Source organism: Strix aluco, chromosome Z (genome assembly GCF_031877795.1).
Source record: "Strix aluco isolate bStrAlu1 chromosome Z, bStrAlu1.hap1, whole genome shotgun sequence".
Classification (NCBI taxonomy): domain Eukaryota; kingdom Metazoa; phylum Chordata; class Aves; order Strigiformes; family Strigidae; genus Strix; species Strix aluco.
The window spans coordinates 38,956,964-38,968,147 of record NC_133971.1 but is presented as its reverse complement, the minus strand read 5'-3'; positions in this window follow the sequence as shown (position 1 = coordinate 38,968,147).

Sequence of the window (11,184 nt, the reverse complement as noted above, 5' to 3'; positions counted from 1 at the left end):
TGCCCTACCAACAAGTGCCATGCCGTCTTTTGCTTCTGACTTGGTGTTTCTGTCCTCCTAAGTGTAAACAGGGGGGGAAAACGCTGAACTTTGTGCGGAAGCCGTGCACCCGTACGTGCTGTTGGACTTTAAGAAGGAACATATTTTTTATCGGGAAACTACTAATTTAGTTTCGTTGAACTACTATCTAGTTTAACGAGAAGACTCCTGGCAACATTTTGGCAAGATCTAGACACTAACCAGGTGTAACCTGTCACCTTTAAGCACAGGGTAGCTGCCTGCCCCTTCCACTTAGCGCGCCCGTTCCCCGGTTCTCGCCGGGCACATTTTCCGGCTCGCGCTCTGCATTAAAACTCCAATTCTGCTGTGGGGTACGACGAGCTTTAATTGCCGCCGAGCACACCACGCTAGCCCGACTACCCCCACAGGCGGGTGTCCTCTGCCACCTCTCCTGCAACTCCTCCCCTCCGCCGCCCCGCTCACCGCCCCCGCCGAACACGCGCCGCTCGCCCCCCCGCCCCGCCACCGGGGCTCCCCCCGGGCAGTCCCGCGGCTGCGGAGGGCGGGCGGCGCCGCTCCGCCCCAGCCCGCCTCCCCTGCCCCCCCGCGCTGTCTCGGCAGCATCGTTAAAACTAAGGGCGACGGGGAGAGCCGCGGGGCCACCGGCAGGGCCCGGCGGCGCGGCGGGCCATGGGGCAGAGGCGACGGAGTCCCGGAGCGGCGGAGCGGGGCTGTGCCGCCGAGGCGGCGGCGAGCGGCAGCCGCGGGCGGCTGGCGGAGTCCTGGCGGCGTCTGAGCTCCCGGCGCGGCTCCGCCAAGCGCGGCGGACCCTCCGCGCCCGCGCCGCCGGTGAGTGCCCGCGACCGGGCTCCTCCGTCCGGGCACCTCGTGAATCCGGGTGCTGGGTGGGGGCGGCGTTAAGAAACCTGTTGCGCTTTGGGAGGAAGAATCCCCCTTCCCCTGCGCTGAGTCTGACTTTGTAGATAGAGCAGGTGCAACCCTCCTGCCTGCCTTTCGGTGCGGGTGCCTGTGCCCGCTGTGCCTGTGCGTGTGCGTGTCCCTGTGCGTGTCCCTGTGCGTGTGCCTGTGCCTGTCCCTGTGCCTGCTGTGCGTGTGCGGGAGCGTCTGCCGTGTCCGAGCGCGCTGGTTTCGCCCGGCGCGGTGTCGGGGCCGCCCGGGACCGCCGCCAGCGCGGCTCGGGACTTGTGCTTGCGCTGTGCAGCTGAGAGGGAAGTGGCAGCTACCGCAAGCGAAGGACTTGAAGGCAGGGTGGACTGAAAACAAGCGCTTGGGAACCAGAGGTTTTCTTCTTGGGAAGGTGTCTTCCTTGGTGGCGTGTCTGCCCTCAGCCAGCTCGGTGGGATCTGTCAGGAATCCCTGAGGTGGATAGACAGACATGTTGATGAAGATGCATGCCACAGTGTAGGTTACATGTCAGGAAAACGAACATCTTGGCAAGATATACACGGAAAATGAGAAAACAAATTGAGTGTTCTCAGAAGAAGTGACATTTATTAGAGTCCTTGACCGTCTCTTTCCTTGGGATCAGAACCCTAGTGTGCATTCCTGAACAAACACATACACAGATTTTGGGTGAACTGCTTATTGCCCAAGTACAACCTCAGTCCTCCTGTGTTTATGTTTAGACACAATGCTGCGTGTTCTTACCAAAAGCTGAGTCTCAGAGGTCTGGAGTGATGCACCTGGCTCAACTGATCAAATGTATTGTTTCAAAAAGAAACAGAGATTTACAAGCTTTTGAGCTGGGAAGGAGGTGCCTACAGGTTGAATTCCAATTGAGGAAATAACATAAGGGTGAAGAGACCTACGGTAGAAAGGATGCCATGGCAACAAGAAAGCATCAGAGAAAGTAACAGTGTTCTCTTACGGAGGGGAAGGAGGAGGAGCATTGCATTCATCTGTACGATGCTGTAGATTAAAATACTATAATTTAGTTGTTTGGGTTTTTTTTAAGAATACACTAACTTCTCTTTGCAGTAGGTGACTTAAATTTAATTCCCAGGTAGTGGTTCCATCACCAGAATGCCTCAGAAAACCCCACAATGCAGTTGAGGATTGGGATTTTTCTGTAGGGCTTGTTCAGTTTATGTGTTCTAAACAAAGTGTGTACAGCAGAGATGAATTCTTACTCCTGGCAGAACCCTGAATGAGATTCAGGTTGCAAGTGTTTGGCCAGAAGTGAAAGTCTGTATTACTCTTTGATTAATCTAAATTCCCAGAATCTTTCTGAATGTATGAGCAACTTCTTCCTGTTATCTTCTCTAAAGTACTGAAGTGGTGTATTTATACTAGTGGATTTGCATTACACTTAAACTACTAAATTCCATAAATTGCAGGACAGATGGGAATGGTTGATTCTGAGTGGGGTTTTTATTTATTTATTTATTTTGTGTGAGTTTCTTTTATAAAACACTATTTTTTTTGTGAATGGGTAGCTATTAGTTTGTGTTTTTCTTCACTGATACACTTTTTTTATAAAAGAGCATAGGATTTCTGAAATCACATTTCACTAAGAATAATTCACTTGGAATAATTTTCCAAAGCAATGCCAGAACATACTAATCTTTAAGACGTTTCCCCACCACCTTTCTTTTCCTTACCCCTTGCCCCCAAACAATCCCTGAAAAAAAGTATAATGTTTAAATCCTTTTAGCAGTAGCATTAAGGCCTTGCCCCAGTCTTGCCTCCCTGTTAGTGTTTTTCATGTAGTAACTTCTATTTGTCTGCCACAGTTTACTTTCTAAATGTTGTCACTGGCCTGAGGAGGACTTTTGGGGGTCAATGCTGAAGTAGGAGGCCAGCACAACTGATGCTGTGCATGTGTATTTTTCTGCTTGTGCTTCTTCCCTAATCTTGCCTAATGCCATTGTTCTGGGGTCTCAGATGATTTCTGTGCTTTTTTAATTAAGAAAGGCTAGTTTTGGTCAGTGTTGTCTGGAAACTGGCCAGGATGTGTGGACTTGCTTTCTTAAGCAGGCTAGCATAACAGCCTTTTGTAATTTGCCTTAGGGGAGAGTACTACTGTTTGCAGACAGTTTTGAATAGGTGAAAGATGATGTGGGTAATCCTTCAGCACCTCCCTGAAAACTTAGAAAATCCCTTCTTCAGAGTAATTTCTGGGGTTTAACCTATGGGACAAACTTTTTTTAAACTGAGATTTATTCAAAAGAAAACACAGACTAACTCGGGGGGTATGTGTGTGCATTTGTTTTGCACAAAGGTTCTCATCTGAAAGTCTTGCAGAGCTGTTTAGGGAGGTGGTCTTCTTCAAGAAAATGAAAATTCTGCATTTTGAAGAACTAATTTCCTCCCTACTATGGCTTGATTCAGATTTTCTGTCAAATGCAGAAGTTTTAAATTAGTAATTGCACATTGTGGTTAGTAGTGAGAACAGCTGTTATTTTTCTGCATCCTTCTTATCAGGTACTGTCTACCAATGTCTGAATTTTCCAACCTTCCTTTTCCTCACATGATTGTAGAAATTGCTGATCCTGATTTTTTACACTTTTCAATGAAAAAGTAACAGGTAATAATCCTAAAAGTTGACTTTTGTTTTATTTTTTCAATCATTAATTCCTGAAGAATAATTTGTAGTCTTTATTTCTTTACCAAAACAGGGTTTTTTTATTTTATTTAGCTTGTTTTGGTATTAGTCCTTAAGTGATACAGAGGAAGTTGTTTTATTGGCAGGAGCTAAGGACGGGAAGGATAGTTGGATCATGTTTAATTTCTTCCCATAAAGAGGAATGTGTGGCTTCTCTCTACCAAGATCTTGAGTGTCATTTGTGCTTATGGCCTCTGAATTATGTGAGTTTTTCAACCCATTTTATCCAGGGGCTGCACAGTATAGTGTTCTAGTTTAGTAAAAAAGGAACTAAATGGCTATTCTGCTGTACAGTTCTGATTACAGCAACTTTTTTTCTTTATTACTCAAAGATAAAAGTTTTTCTTACTGCTTTTGAGCTGAATTTTGCCCACAGGATATTTATGGTAGCTCAGAAGCAAAATGACAAGTGTGAAATGTATGAACCCAGGAAATAATATAACTTTATTTATATGTGGCATCAATGAAATTACAGCTGTGAACCCAGTCTGTGGTGCTTTCCCAGACAGTAAAAATCAGATGGGCTGAGGACAAAAGGTTGGCAGGGAGAAATCAGCTAATTTATGGCAGACCTGAGCTACAGTTACATGTGTATGTGGTTGGGGAACAATATATGCACAGTAGTTGTTACCCAGGGAGTGAAGAGCTGGATTTCAGAGCGACCTGTGGAGCAGATTAGGGGGCCTTGAACAAAATTTAGATTGCCTTCTGGGTTCCACATTTGTGAATTTAGGAAATCAGCTGTCGTTTTCTCCTTCTCACTTCTTTTGGCAAAAGCATCTTTGCCAGGAAGCTGGCCAGCCTGGTGAGGAGACTGTTAAACTAGGAGTGACACGGGAGAGAGATTACAGCCGAAGTTAAGTGAGAAAATGGTGGGGCAAGGGCAGAAGGCAAAAGTTCAGGGTGAAGGGAACAAGGCAGAACTGGGGTGTGTTAAAACAGGACAAATGGACACCTGCCTCCAGGGTGTGTGCACATCTGCACACAGCCTTGGAGTTGAGCAGGAGGGATGAGAGATCAGCATGTGGTCATAGAACTGCAGCATCGCTGCGATATCTGTGATGTGGTGGAACAGCTCATGTGGCTGGAGAGGTGCGACAGATGGAGATGAGACCTTCAGGAAAGACAGGCAGGGAAGAGGAAAAAGGGGGCTGCCCTCCAAGGGGGGAAGGAGCAGCTCAGATGTGTGGGGCTCAGGTCTGGGTGAGACCTTGTGGGTCAGGGCCAGAGGAGAGGTTGCTAAGCGTGACACTGTGGTGGGATGTGTTACAGACCAGGGTAAGGAAGTAGGTGGAGCTTTCTCTGAAAATCCTGAAGAAGGCTCTGTGTCACAGCCCCCTGTCTTCATTGGGAACTTTAATGTGTCAGGACGTCAGCCATCCAGAAGATTGCTGGAGGGTGTCAGGGATAATTTGTTGTTATCAAATGGTCCTCCAGTCCTCGTGCAGCACACCATGCAGAGACTGTCCATAGAAAGACTGACCCATTTTGCTCATTCAAGTTATTATATTTTCTTCCAAGGAAACATCTCTATTAATCTCTTCTGCTGGCAAGCAAAAACAATTTCTCATGAGAACTTCTTTCTACACTTTCAGATGAAGGCAAGGCGGTGCAGGTGGTGTAATTGCCGGTGACAAGTGGGAGCTGCCTGCAGGCTTCTCTCTTAAAATTAGTTGGCTGAGTTTGTTCTGCAGCCCAGAAATTTGTGTGGCACAACACAGCCTGAAGGCCAAGTCATATGTGCAGTGCAGCCAGGGTGTACTCAGGTTAACTGGTACGTGGATCACTGACTCCTTGATGTGCAATCGTCTCCCTGTCAGGATCACTACAGGTGTAGAAGGTGGTACAGCGACAGTAGAGACAGATAAGGCAAGTCCTCATCACGTTCTTTGTCATCACCAGCAAGGTCTGGTTTGTTTCAAGGAAAATGTTTTTGCTTGCCTGTTACCATTCTTTTGAAGGAACTCTCTGCTGTGTGGACTGAGCTCTGTCTCATGATAGGAAAAAATCCATAATCCTCTGTTATTAGTATGAAGTGACTTTGAAATTGCTAAATTTTGTGCTGGAGGGAAAGTTTCAGATTTTGGATTTAAATAATTCTGGAAGATGCTTATATTAGGCAGCCCTCAGAAATCCCTTTCATGCTAAATTGTTCTGTGACTGTAGCTTTAGAGAGTAGTACTCTGTACCTGGTAGAGCAGAGTGTGGCGTAACTGGCTGAAGTTACATGTGATGCAAGTCACTGCAGAGCTAGGATGTGATTTTTAGCACAGAAAATGAGGAAAAAAGGAAAAAAAAAAAACCCAAACCCAAATGAAGAGGGGAAATGAATTCTCATTAAAATGATAAAACAGAACAATAGTTCCATTTCCACAACTCTCATCTGTTTGTCTCCCCTGAAAATGCATCAGGTGTTATTATATTGAAGACATTGTGTGTAAGAAAATACCAAGGACTGAAGTTACCTTGCTGTTTTTCTTTCTTTCTTGTGGAGATAATAATCATTAATTATTAATGTACATTCTATTCTGTATCTGAAATCAAAGTACATGTATTTCAAAAGGAGGTGGAAGTTTAATAATTAGAATGATAGTGTCAAACTCCATGGGCAGAATTTGAAAATTACTGATAATTGGGGATTTCTGACCTTATCTCATTTACTTCTTTAGGGCCTGATAATTTTTAAGTGATGGCTGTCCTTTCTTTTTAATAAAAGATTGATTTCAAACTGAACATCCAAAATCAACAGACACCTTTTAAAATCTTGAGCACTTCTAATTGGATGCTGTGGATGAACTGGTAGTCTGTGAGTTGGTGATGCAGAGGTACTGTTGTTGCTGACCACCCAGCAAAAAGCTACAACAGGCCTCTGGAGGCATGCTTTCCTGTAGGACCTTCTATCTGTTATCTGTTCTGTACACTTGGTCAGGTCATCCCTGGAAGTACTGGATTTCATTAGAAAGAGAAAAAAGTTTTAAATTACAATCAATAATTTAGGGATAAGGGAAAACAAAACCAAGTGGTGTGGGGACTTGAGTGATGCCTAGGCCTGTGACTAGGAGCATGAAAACTTTTATCTAGATCAGGAGATGCTTTTACCTTCCATGATCTCTTTTGTCAGTGAGATCTCTGTGGTCTGTTGATTTGTGTGGGTTTTTTTCTTTTTTTTTTTTTTTTTTTTCCCCATTGTAGGGGGCAACTACTGTGAGGCATGCATGTAGGCTTTTGGAATTCACCTGAAGGTTATGGGACATTCTTCTATTCATCACAGTGTAATACAGACAGGTACTTCTCAAAGTATCTGAGATGTTAATATCAGTTAAGAAAGCAGAAACACATTTTTAGACACAATTTGCACTTTTAGTCTAACACTGGCTGGAAAGGGATACAAGTATCCTATTATAACCTATTTGCTATGTTTGTAGTTGAAAGCAACTCTTTAGAGACATATATTTAACACTTCTGAAGCAGCACTTCAACAATCCCATCATATTTCAAAATGAAAATAATAAAAAAAAAAAAGTCTTATTCTTTTCTGGTACAAGGGTTTTTTTCAGTTCTTATGTTCTTTTTGCTTTTAGATATTTGCTTTAATGACGTAATGAAAGTGTTGTGTAAGGAATATACCAAGTAGGCAATCTTCTGTTGCAACTTTTTGAAGTTTGCTGTGAATTGCAGAGAAACTGTCTTGTTATAAAACCCTGTGAATTGCAGTGACTGCAGAGGTGCAAGAAGAAAAAAATATCATGTCTAAATAAACAAGAAAATGAAAACTTTCTGCTACTTATTGCTAGACTTTAAGTGCTTACTCTCTGGAAATAAAATGTAATGCGAAAAAGTATCTGACAGTAACGTGCTAATTTATTATAGTTATTTATTCTGTCTTTATTTCTCATTATTTCCCCTGAATGGTAATAACATGGTATTTACTGTGACTATTTTATTAGTGTTTTACTCACATATTCAATTATCTTTTTATGAACACACATCAGATAATTTTTATTTTTAGTGACCGAGCTAAGCAGGTTTATAGATCAGCTCAGGAAAAATTTAGATCTTATGAAGATAGGTGAAGCTTCAGTGATGTCAGAGTATTTATGTTTAATCCTATTAGATATTTAAGATCAAGAATAAACGAATGGAGAAATATGTATATATATATATATATATATATATATTTATATGTGTATATGTATTTCTCAACTTCCTGGAAAATGTTCTCCCAATCTGGAAGAAAGGCAGAGGAAGTTCCTGGGAACAGAAGCTTAAGTTTAGCTATACAAATATATATATATAAATATATACACACACCATATTTCAAGTTGCTCATGACATTAATGTTGAAATATCATTCAGTCCATAGAAGGAGTGTTAGCACTGACCTACAGTGTATTCTGGCACAGGGCTCTTTCTTACCTACCTGTTGAGCTGTTATTCTTTTGAGTGAACGAGGTCATTTGGGAAGGTGAAGATGGGTCCTTGTACCCACCCTGATGCCTTCTTCACTGGACTGGTTGGTGTGCTGAAGATCCTAATGGGATCTTCTCTCTATTTTAAGAGTAGAACTAAACAGAATCTAGCCTGGAACGTTGAAATTACTTTCCTTCTGGAAAAGCTGAAGCAGGCTATAATGTGTTTCACTATTTGGTCTCATTTTTTCTTTTCATTTTGAAGACAGTTGTTATGGAGAACACAAATCTGCAGTAACTTTACTTCTTCAGTTTTCTCTGGTTCTCCAACATAAGCCAGCCTTTGTTGTCAAAGGATTCCCAGGCACCAGCGGATCTTCATGATCAGATGTGCTCTAGGGATTTGCATTAGGTATCCCTCAAGAGAAAGGGATACAAAAAAAGGGAATAAACCAGAAAAGGAAATGTGGCCACTGCATGTGACTAGGTGACTTAGAATTTCCAAAGGGACTGGTGGGAAGCTTTAGGTCTCAAAAAGTTGTCAGAGGAAAAGAGTAAGGCTGTAGTAATACCAACAGTTGTCAATGACGCTTGGGGACAAGTGAAAAGCTATTGAGGCAACAAGGCACACAACAAAGAAAGGTTTTAATGATCTCAGAAATGAAGGTAGATGCAGTGAGGTCCACCTCACAGAGGTGAGCATATTTATTCTCCCATTGAATTACCAAAATTGTGACATGGATGGACTTGATTCAATAAACTGTTCTGGAGATGATGACTTTTTGATTTTAGATGTGCATTTCAGTGTGAAGTAAACATTTCCCTAATGTTTAGGTATTAGAATTATTTTAAAAGCTAATATTAAAAGACAACAGAAGAACACAGATACTGTGTTGTATGAAAATACAATTTAATCAGAATTCAAACTCTCAGCCTGTGTGGACCAGGACTACAAAGGCTCAAATTCATTCCTGACACAGTGAATTTGAAGTTGGTGGAACGTGCCCTGATGCTGAGCATATAAAACCTTTAAATATAAGAATGTAGAAGTCTAAGGATACTAGAAAGCTTTTAAAAGGTCACAGTCTTAAAATTAGTCCATATAAGCCATTAAGAAGGCAAGCCCTTTAGTTATGATTGTTCTCTGTCAGTAAATTTGCAACCTTACTAAAACTCCCTGATGGTTATTTCTCTGAGGTATTGAGAGGACTTCAGAGATGTCCTATTTCACACTATTGCATCAATTGAGTTATGATGCAGGTAGAGCAGTAACAATTTGTCCCTATGTCAGTGCTCAAGTGGGACTGTATAGATGCCAGTTCATGTTCCAAGTAGGGTGGCACTATGCAGACTGCAGAATGAGTTGGTGAAAATCTAACCTGAGTAATTAAGACAATACAGAATTCAGTAGGTGGATTGCAATGCACAACATTCTTAAATGATGGTGCAGTAGAAAGCAGTGATTTAACTGAGACACAGTGCTGCTGATCACATGATTTTTCTGCAGTAGTTAACAGAGGGTACAACTAGCAAAATACCGAAATTACTCACTGAAGGATATTATTCAAAACCTAATCAAAGAATATTTTTCAATAGATTCTCAAATAAGCAATGAATTTTGAGTCAGTACAGAAACACACTCATGATTTTGGTTCTTCAATTTTTTTCTTATTGTTATGAACAAGATGCTTCTAGGCTACAGAGATGCTATTTTGGATTTTGTTTCAGTACAGACACAAGTTCATCACTGCAGACCAAATAAACAATGGCTATGAGATACAAACTAAATGTAAGTCGCTACTTCCGTCTCTAATCTACTGACTACTGCATTGCAGTTTAGTTGAGGTACCTCAGTGGGAAAGCCATGGCAAAGTGGCAACTGTGCAAAAATGTCTGTTAAAGCAGAAAGGTGCTTTAGGTATTTCTTCTGCTTTTTAAAAGGGGGACAGGGTAACAACCAACATCCTCACTGGTGCATACTGTTGGAGGGGTTTCTCATTTGAAGAGAAACTTAGAACCCTTTAAAGATCCTTATGTGATGTGACTTAATTTGGCTTCAGAAAAAGTGCAGTTCACCCAGCTTCTGTAGATCGCTCTTTACACTCACCAAAATATCCTTATGCTTCTCTTTGCCCATCGTAAACACCTCTTTGTCCCACTTTTCCGGTTTCATCAGCTGTGGGACTGTCTGAACTGCCCCCAGTCCAGTCTCTCTTTTGGAGAGTTAATTGTATCTAAAAATGTCAAATTTTTCTTGGAAGTCAGTGGTTTATCTGTGTGTGTCTTTCCTGGACTGTCCTCTGTGCGTGTGTTAACTGCTCTATTCTTTCCCTCAAACAGAGGCTTTCTGCAACACTGAGACTACCATCTCTGTGCATATTTTTCTCTTCCCACTCCAATTTTTATATATAATATGTAAAGTCTTTCTGAAAGTTGAGTCATAAGGATGTGTTTATATTGTGCTAATTTTGGAGAATGAGCAGAAGTACTATTATACTGAAAAGAGTTGACTTTTTCATTGGGTTTTCGACAAGTACAGGATGCTTGAAGCATGGTCTGCACCATGGTTGATTCCGTATCTCCTACCCACTATTTCTCTTTTGGTTCCCACAGCCTTTCCTCCTTTGTTTTTAATTCTTAGAAACAGCAGTGTAGTTAATATTATGATGCCCGAACTGTTACCTGTCTCTTTCTGAGTCAGGCAAGTTGGAATGTGGGCTGGAGCTTAGTGTTGTCTCAGACCCAGTCTGCTAGAATTGAAAGGGCTAGTGAGAATATCTGGTACTCCTCTAGGTAGTCAGGGGTCCTGTGACATAAAACAAACCATTTAATGTTGAAACTAGAGTCAAGGCTTAACAAAGATGCTTGTCCAAATATGTGTGTCTGTTTGGCTTTTTCTTTTCTTTTTTTTTTTTTAAACTTCTGACAAAGGTTAAAAGAATGGCCTGGCAAATTTGTATAAGGACATTTTCTATACCATTTTCAGATGCTCATTTGGCATTATAACAGGATAGCGAAGCGATTCTGAAATGCAGACAGAGGCTGAGATAGTCTCTGATAGAATTAGTCTCACAGCTCGTTTTATTTAACGTCATTATTTTGAGGGTAATCTTTAGTCTCATGCTGAAAATATCAGGTGTATTCCATTTG